This window comes from Alnus glutinosa, chromosome 9 (assembly GCF_958979055.1).
Source record: "Alnus glutinosa chromosome 9, dhAlnGlut1.1, whole genome shotgun sequence".
Classification (NCBI taxonomy): Eukaryota; Viridiplantae; Streptophyta; class Magnoliopsida; order Fagales; family Betulaceae; genus Alnus; species Alnus glutinosa.
In genome coordinates this window covers 8,802,382-8,812,500 of record NC_084894.1, presented here as the reverse complement: position 1 = coordinate 8,812,500, position 10,119 = coordinate 8,802,382, and the positions used below count along the sequence as shown (strand labels likewise).

Sequence of the window (10,119 nt, the reverse complement as noted above, 5' to 3'; positions counted from 1 at the left end):
TTATTAAATTTTAGGAAGAACATCCGACGAAATTAAATGCAACCACTTGTGCTTGTGTTGTTTCGCTTCATGGATCTCTCTAATTCTTAAGGCTGCTACTAGATTAAACCTATAGCGCTTGCCTTAGGTTGTTTAGTAGTTAGGGTTAATTAGAGCGCTTGTCTTCTAATTAACTACGACTAAGGAGAGATAGGAAAACAGTTCCAACGGTGAATATTCAAAGCATGAATTGATATATATTTGCATCGATGATCAGTTGTAAAATTCCGACGGTGGAAGTTGACTTAGACCAATGTTTTCTTACTTGATTAATATTTTAAATTGTTTCTTTGTTATTTTTCTTAAAATTATTTTCATACTCAAAACCCCCCCCCCCATCCTTGTTCACGTAGCATAAAACTCAGCTAATTACTCTCCGTGGGATCGACCCTTACTTCCACTGCTATATATATATTTTCACAAGTAAGGTTTTATTTTTGGGTGCTCGCGACAGCACACCATGATCTAAGTTGTATGAAAAATGTCATATATATATATAGCAGTTTACTAAATAATATTACTCATTTTATTTAAATGGCGCATTAAAATGGTATCGCTTGATCGAATGCGGTGCAGGAAGCCAGTGAGATCAAAGTGCTACCAAATCATAAGAAGGTCGTGGTCCGAAATCAATGAAGTAGCATCTTAGCCTAATGACCTTTCAATCCTTAGCAAGACATTCAAGACTTGCAAGTAAATAAACATATATATATATATATATATATATATATATATATAGATATATATAGCCTTTGCAATGATCTAATTGTTAAATTTAACAAACTGAAAATGAAAATAAGAATAATAACAATATATTTTGTGATCGATAACTCTAATATAATTGTTTCTATTTCAGTCCCCTAAGCACATCTAATGAGCTTGAAAACTATTTGGATATGATATATGCAAGTTCAGCCCAATACAATGACCCTCCACATTATCCGGTTAACATTGTTTGTGGTGGCATTGATGGAGCTCCTTCTGGAAGTGATATTCTCAGCAAAATATTTGCAGGTGTGATTGCTTATATATGAAATTAATCGTGCTATGTTAGTGATAATGAACCCAGAAATCTATTTGAAACAAATGATGATGCTTGGGGTTGGGGATGGAAGGTACATTATACATCTGTATCTTATTAATTATCTCCTTAAATATCATTTTAATTAATTAATCATGATGTAATGACAAAAACCGGCAGCGAGATAAAAAAGGAAAGCTTTACAAAACTCGATCCCAGTAACTTTCACTCATTTTGAAATTACCCCTTAAAGGTAAAAAAAACTCTCAATTTCAAACCATTGAACTTCTAATTTGATGCAATTTTTCCCCTCCTTTAGGATTTAGAGTTAAATCAGACAACAAAAAAGGTGAAGTGACCTTTATGCCCCTAAAAGTTTTATAAAATTCTCAATTTACCCTTAATTTCAAATTAAAAATTGAGTAAAAAGTGACCCAACGTGGTCACGGGTGACCCACAGTTGTAGGTTTGGTGACCCATGATTGGGTCTCCTAGTGACCTAGCATGGATCTTATGACCCAACGCGGGTCGCAGGTAACCCATGGTAGCTTGGTCCTATGACCCAACGCAAGTCACGAATGACACTGTGGGGTTTGGTGGTGACCCTACCATAGGTCTGGTGACCTAATGATCAAAGGCTTAATTTTTTTTTTTTTTTTTTTTAATTTAATGAAAAAAAAGTAAGAATATTTTTGTCATTTTTTAGGAATTTGTTAGGATTTAAGCCAAACCCTAACGGAGGGAGGGGAGACATTGCATCAAATTAGAAGTTTGAAAGTTGAAATTGAGAGTTTTTGAACATTAGGAGAGGTAGATAAAATTGAGTGGAAGTTTAGGAGGGTTTTGTAAATTTTTCCAACAAAAAAAAAGGTTTAAACACCTTTTTGGCTCTAATGGTTTAAAAACTTTAATTTTTGCCCCGTGTGCCTCATTTCATATAGCAGATGGTATCTCGTTTATGGCTAAAGATATAGATGGTACTTCTGTCCAAAAATTGACGGAAGTCTACGTCAGCACTCTTAAGAAACTGACACGTGTCCTATATCCCATTAAAAATAAGATTAAACAATTAAACAATTAAAAGACTAAAATATTAAAAACATTAAAAAAAAAAACCTTTTGAAAAATAAGAAAAAAAATATTAGCGGTGGCTTTGTGGCCGGTTTGGGGGTGGCTGAACCATTCCCATGGCCCTTGGGGGTGGCCAAAACCACCCCCGAGGGGCTTAGGGGTGGCTCGGACAGTTCCTTTTGGCTTGGGGGTAGGTTCGGCCACCTTATGGCCCAAGAGTGGTTCAGCCAACCCCAAGAACCTAACCTTAAGATGATTTTTTATTTTTATTTTTTGGCCTTATAGGGTGGCTGAACCCACCCCCATCTTCCTCTTTGGGGGTGGTCGAACCAACCCAAGGCACTTGCTAGGGGTGGTTTGGCCACCCCCAGCCCGACCATGGTGCCACCCCTAAATTTTTATTTTTTATTTTGTTCAAAATGTTTTTTTTTTTTTAATCTTTTTTAGTTTTTAATTAGGCATAGGGACATGTGTCAATTTTTTAAGGCTAGTGACGTGGAGTTTCGTTAATTTTTGGATGAAAGTTGGCCGGATGTACCATCTTCTTCTTTAACCATATATGTTGATGTACCATCTGCGATACGAAATGAAGCACACGAGACAAAAATAAAGTCTTTGAACCATAGAAAGTCAAAGATATTTAACCCAAAATAATAATAATAATAATAACAACTACAAGAGAATAGAACAATATACTACATGTGTCAAAAACAACAATAACATTAATTATTTTAGCATGCAATAGACGTAGATGGCACAGCTTCATGGACGTTATCAACATTTTAAAAAGTTATAGGAGGTTTTTACATAGACAATTGTTTTTAACTAATTGTTAAGGATTCCCCAAGGGGTTGCTCAATCGGCTGGAGACCACGTTTCATGAAATGGAGGTCATTAGTTCGAATCCCCCCTCCCTCTTCTTGGGTAGATATGTCAAAAAAAGAAGAAGCTAATTGTTAAGGAATTCAACAGTTATAGTCCTTAAAACGACAAGTTTGTTTGTCCAAAAGCTCTTTCTCTCTCCTCATAAACTCTCTGCAACAAAAGTCATGGAGGGAGGGAAGCTTCCCTCTCCCTTTCTTATCCTCAATCTCCCCCTTGTTTTTACCTATTCTTCATCTTTTAAGGCCCTATCCTGCTAGAGTTTTCTCTAGCCTTATTTGCCTTTTGGAAGGTTCTGTCTACACCTTTGGTGGCTTTGTTTCTATTTTCCTTACTACAATCACAGTTTTCACTGGTCATCTCCCTCCTTCACAGTCTTTGGCCAGATTTGTCAAGGATCTTAGATTGAAATTTTCAAAGTTAGATCTATGATCTACCTTCTTCTGCCAGACACTGCTTGACATGTGCCACCCCCCCCCCCTTGCGTTTCCTGTTGTCTTCTGCCTTCACCAACACCAATCGGGCCTCCTCGCACAGCACACCTGCAAGTGGATCTCACTCGCAGGCCCGTGTTGTACACGCTCCAACACGTGGATAGCCCTCCACTGTGGGTACTGTCTCCTGTTGCCTCCTCCGCTGGCTGTCTTCCACCTTTGCTATCGACTCCAGTGGTGGTCCTTGTCAAAATCCATTTATCCCAAAAGCTTAAGCTTATAGGATGAGGTAAATTTAATCACTTAATCAATACTTTAACACTTCCCTTCACGTATGGGGTCAGACTTCCTTATAATAGGTGAGGCTCAACATGTGAAATATTTAATTGAAATGGGAGGTAATTGACGGAGTAAGGTTCGAACTCAAGATCTTTGGCTCTGATACCATGTTAAATCATCTCTTATAGGAAGAGGTAAATTTAATCACTTAATCAATACTTTAACACTCCCCCTCATGTGTGGGCTCAAACTCCCTTTTAATAGGTGAGGCCCAACACATGGAATATTTAATTGAAATGGGAGGTAAATGACAGAGTCAAGGTTCGAACTCAGGACCATTGACTCTAATCCCATGTTAAATCACCACTTATCCCAAAAGCTTAAGCTTATAGGATGAGGTAAATTTAATCACTTAATTAATATTTTAACAGTCCTCTCTCCACGCACAGGCCAGTGGCTTTCACCTACCGACACTTTCCAACCTTCTTCGCCATGCCAAATGCTGGTGTTCTACTCCTTGCTTGCCCTAGTTTACTTCAGGCTGTCAAAACCATATTCACCTTAGGTTTCATTTTCACCTTTATCAGTGTCTTCTCTACTGTGGTGGTTCACCTTTGGGTGTGCAATTGCAGTTATTTCTGTGCTAGGCTACGGTTTGGGTTTTTGGGACCTTTCGAGGTTTAGGGCCATTCTTGAGCCTTTCGGTTGCACTATTCAAGGTGTGCCTTACCGAATCCCTTTTATTGGCAACCACTTTTCTTGGTCTTTGTATGAAGAATATATAGGGCCTCATCATTTATTTGTTGCATTCTTGTTTAGTTTTTGTTTACCTACATTGATGTGTTTATTTCAGGGTCCTTTGTTAAGTTGCCCAGCTCTATGTTTTTCTTTGTTGTAATTTTTGTTGAAGTACTTATAAAAATGAAAATAATAATAATAATCGTTAAGGAAATGATCTTTGTCATCAATATATATATGCTACAGCTTCATGAATATAGGAGGCCAATTAACAACTAAAAAAAAAAAAAAAACTTAAGAGCTTTGGAATAGTACTACTAGATGTATAAATAATGTAAAATCAAATTTGAAGACTTTTTAGTCCTAAACTGGTGGAGAACGCTAGTCAAATTTGAAGACTTTCTAGATTTCATCTCACAGTTGATAGTTTGCTGAGAATGGGAGATTCTAGGATTGTCATACCTAATTATGTGGAACTGAAAAGAGATATTCTAGATGAAGCTCACAAAACCTGATATATGATTCATTTAGGAAGCACTAAGATGCACAAAGATTTGAAGGAGAAATTTTGGTGGCATGGCATGAAGCGAGACATTGCTGAATACGTGGCTCAATGTCATGTTTTTTAGCAAGTGAAGGCTGAACATCAAAGACTTGCTAAACCTCTTTAACCTTTAAATATTCCTAGGTGGAAGTGGGAACAGATTGCCATGGACTTTGTGGTAGGTTTGCCAAAAGCACCCGGTGGCCAAGATTCCATCTGTACCCAAGCTAGCCGAAATGTACATTAGAGACATCGTCAGATTACATGGAGTGTTTGCCCCTTTGTATTTGACAGAGATTTTCGTTTTACTTCCAGATTCTAGAGATGCTCACAAGACGCGTTGGGAACGAAGCTAAATATTAGCATTGCCTATCACCCCCAAACCAACAAATAATCAGAGAGAACCATCCAAATTTTGGAGGACATGTTGAGGTTATGCGTACTCGACTTTAAAGGTAAGTGGATTAAATATTTACCTTTAGTCGAATTTGCCTAAAACAATAGTTTTCAGGGAACCATTGGAATGGCACCATATGAGGCACTGTATGGACGTAAATGTAGATCCCCATTATATGGGGATGAAGTGGGTGAAAAATATCTCATCGGGCCAGAGATGATACAAGACATGAAGGACAAAATCTCTATTATTTGGAGGAGAATGCTGACAGCACAAAGCTGGCAAAAGAGCTACGCAGATAGACACCGTCGCCAATTAGAATTTAATGTGGGTGATCTTGTGTATCTAAAGGTATCACCAATGAAAGGAGTGGTGCGGTTTGGCAAGAAAGGGAAATTGAGTCCTAGATTTGTAGGCCCCTTTGAAGTTTAAAAAGTTGTTGGTCTCGTGGCATACAAAGTTGAGCTCCTGCCAACCTTATCCGGAATTCACAACATCTTCCATGTGTCAACATTGAGGAAACATGTCCATGACCTACATCATATCATGGATTTTGAACCACTTCAAGTACAAAACGACCTCATATATGAAGAATTGCCAGTTCAAATTTTTGATCGGGAACAACAATTAAGGACCAAAACTATTCCTTCAATCAATGTCCTTTGGCGAAACCATGATGTTGAGGAAGCATCTTGGGAACTCAAACTTGATATAAGGAACAACTACCCACATTTGTTTTGAGGTTTTAAAAATCTTTTGCAGTATTTGATTGAAATACTTGTTGTGTGTTTGAGTGTTATGCATTTGTGTTATTTATCTATTAGTCTTGGTTTTCAGGCATGAACCCACAACGGAATCCTATGCCACCAGGCATTCCTCTAGAGCCTCCTGCACCAGTTGATATTCCTAAAGACCCACTAGCACCCGTTGATATTCCTGTGGAGCCACCTATTCCAGACTTGGTTATGTTAGGACGCATTCCTATGGGCGTATTTGACCCTGTAGGAGAGTTCATGTTATTGCGTAAGACTTTTATTAATAACCAGGCTCTTAATGAAGTGATACGTAACAGGATGGTTCAGATACATCAGGATATGGGATGTGATAAGCTTAAAAGTGCTTATTTTCTATATTAAAATAAGTATTATCATACTTTATTATTCTTGCATTTTATATTCAACTGTGGAATATTATTCAAATATTAATATTAAGATTAAATGATATATTAATGCAAGAAATTGTGTTATGTAGGAATTACAAAAGAAATCAAAGAGTAAAAGTCAAGAGGTGGGTCAAAAGAAGAAGTCTATTCTATGCCCAAGATAGAGTCCAACGTGTAATACAAGAAGAGGTGAAACCAAACTGCTAGATCCACGACTTGGAGAAACATTCTAATACTACTACATGACAAAACCAAGAAGAAAAAGGTGTCTTTGGCCCTTAGAAAAAGAAGAAGCAATGTTTTGTTTCAAGTGTAAAAGAGAGACGTGGAATAAATGGAAGACTGAGATTCTTATAGTTGACGAATCTCAAAAGAAGAATGACTCTTATCTCTATAAGAGAAGCAACAAGGCAACAAACAAGTGATAGAAAATTGCAGAAAAAGAGAAGAAGACGTTCAGCTCCAGATCGAAGAAGACAGCGGTGACGGTTCAAGATTTGTTTTTATTTTCTCCTCAGTTATTTATTTTGCTAGGATAATGTTTATGGTTTTAACGATGAAATTTATCTACGTAATCATGTCTAACTAAATCTCTAACTGAGGCTAGGGGTGAAACTTTTAATAAGATTGTACTATTTATTTTCCAACTCTTTTATGGTTTTTAATGTATGATCTTTTTAATTGTTGCATGATTCATTCTTAGAAAAAGGTTTTTGTTCTACAAAATTTCTTAATTCATTGTTAACTACGGGTACAGTGAATGCTTTGAATTCCCTACGAATCAAATAACCAATTTTGCATAATAAAATCTATTAATTTTAAGATTAATCTTTTGATGATATTTTATTGTGCTATTCACTGATCTATTTTTCGATTATCACATGAGTTGCAAAAAAAATATTATAATTTTGTTATAAGTAAAACCCCGATGCCTTAGCAATTTCTTTTAATTGTTATTTCCGTTATATATTTTATTTACATCATTCAACTAAATCATCTGTCATAGATTTTTCTTAATTTTATTTTTTTTAGTGTTCTTTGTTTCCCATATCCTAGGTTTGACACTCAGACTTCCGAGAATTACTACTTCGAGATAACCTGCACTTGGGTTCGCACACTTAAGTTGTCAACAAGTTTTTGGCGCTGTTGCTGAGGATTTTGGTGTGGATAAAGAGCACCATACTATTTTAATGAGGTTTGCTTCGATTTGTGATTTGTCACGTATCCGATAAACTCGTTCCATCTTTTATTTATTTATTATTTTTTATTGTGTGTTTGTTGGTGTATGAATGCTTGGTATCGTGATCAGAGTGGTCGTTTGATAAAAATAGAGTTTGAAGTGTGTTTAGAAAATTTATTTGAGTCTTCAGTACATTCTCACACACTTGGCACGATGGCTGATGATGGTAGTAATCATGGGGAGAATGAGAATTTGAATCATAATGATCCACCAATGCAGTCATTGCGTGAATATTTGCAAGCCTCTCACAGCAGTACCCCTTCATGCATTATTTTTCCTCACCAAGGTAATAATTTTTATTTCAAACCAGGTATGATTCCATTACTTCCTAAATTCCATGGTATTGAGTCAGAAAATCCTTATTTGCACATAAAAGAATTTGAGGAAGTATGTTTCACTTTTCATGACCAAACTTGTAGTGAAGAATTAGTTAGGCTTAAATTGTTTCTTTTCTCTCTAAAAGATAAAGCTAAGACTTGGCTTAATGCTCTGAAACCTAGGACAATAGGCACATGGCAGGAGATGCAAACTGAATTTTTCAAAAAGTTTTTTCCTATTCATAGGACAAATGCTCTTAAAAGACAAATCATGAATTTTGTTCGAAAGGAAAATGAGACATTTTATCAATGTTGGGAACGTTTTAAAGATTTGTTAAACTCTTGCCCACATCATGGCTATGAAATTTGGCGCACCATTAATTTTTTCTATGAGGGTTTGATGCCCCAAATGCGCCAATTTGTTGAAATGATGTGCAATGGTGAATTTTTAAACAAAGACCCCAATGAGGCTTGGGAATACTTTGACCACCTAGCTGAAAATGCTCAATCTTGGGACACCACTGCCCCTGAAAGTTCTAGTAAGACCAAGCCTCCTACCACTACATCTAGTGGGGGTATGTATCACCTTAGGGAAGGGGATGACTTATATGCTAGAATTTCAAGTTTGGCCAAAAAAGTTGAAACCATGGAATTAAGGAAAGATAATGGAATCAAATCTGTGCAAAAAGAGGAAGTGTGTATCATTTGTGAAGTAAGTGGACACACAACACATGAGTGTCTAACTATTCCAGCTTTTAAAGAAGTATTGCATGAGCAAGCAAATGCCATAAACACTTACAAAAAGCCTTTTAATTCTCCATACTTTGAGACATACAACTTGGGGTGAAGGAATCATCCTAATTCTAATTAGAGGCAGGAGAATAATGCACTAGCACTACCTCAAGAGCCCTCTAATTTTGTTCCTTATCTTCCCCCACATAAGAGGACTCTTAAGGATACATTGCAAACGTTTATGCAAGGGCAAGACACATTCAATAGTCGAACATCACAAGTCATCGATGACATAAAAAACACTCTCACCAAGATCACCTCATTTATGAGCATTCAAGAAAAAGGAAAGTTTCCATCTCAACCTGAACCTAACCCTCGGTATGGGGTAAATGAAGTCCAAAATACTCAAGTGGAACATGCTAAGTCTGTCACTATCCTTAGGAGTAGAAAGGAGATTAACAAAGAAATCCCAACAAAGGTTTCAGAACCAAAGGGAAATTTAGAAACCAAGGATGGTGACAAGCGTAGTAAGGTTGAGGATGTTGAGGAAAGAGTGTATAAGCCTGTTGCCCCATTCCCCCAAAGGTTGCTTGCACCTAAAAAGGGGACAACAAATCAAGATGTTTTGGAATTGTTCAAACAGGTAAAGATAAATATCCCTTTGTTAGATGCCATCAAACAAATTTCATCATATGAAAAATTTCTGAAAGATCTTTGCACTGTAAAGCGAAAGTTTTTTGTGCAAAAGAAGGCATTTTTAAGAGAGCAAGTAAGTTCGATAATTCAGCAGAAAATCCCTTTCCAACACAAAGACCCTGAATCACCCACTATCCCATGCATCATTGGTGATTCTAAGATTGATAAAACATTGATTGATTTAGGATTTGGTGTCAATTTACTACCCTACTCAGTTTATGAACAATTAGGTCTTGGTGAATTAAAACCCTCCAAAGTTGTTTTGCAACTTGCCAACCGATCTGTTGTTATACCGAGGGGGATAGTAGAAGATATTTTAGTTCAAGTGGATAAATTTTACTTTCCTGTGGTTTTCATTATTTTAGATACAAAGCCTGTTGCACCATCTAGCATTGACGTTCCTATCATTTTAGGATGACCATTTTTAGCTACTTCTAATGCTTTGATTAATTGCAGGAATGGAATCATGAAGCGCACATTTGGAAATATGACCGTTGAGTTGAACATCTTCAACATTTATAGGCAACCTGCCATTGATGATAATGAGGAAATCGTTGAGGTAGACAT

The 10,119-nt window shown here is 36.7% G+C and overlaps 1 non-coding gene and 1 pseudogene across 1 annotated transcript; one reads left to right on the top strand and one right to left on the bottom strand.

Annotated features, from left to right (window-relative positions):
* Positions 1 to 6,510, top strand: part of LOC133876734 (uncharacterized) — an 18,372-nt pseudogene extending 11,862 nt beyond the window's left edge.
* A 1,867-nt stretch (positions 6,511 to 8,377) lies between these two features.
* LOC133878712 (small nucleolar RNA R71) lies at positions 8,378 to 8,484 on the bottom strand. Its single transcript, XR_009901964.1, has one exon. It is a non-coding gene; the product is annotated as a small nucleolar RNA R71 (small nucleolar RNA).
* Positions 8,485 to 10,119: the final 1,635 nt, after the last annotated feature.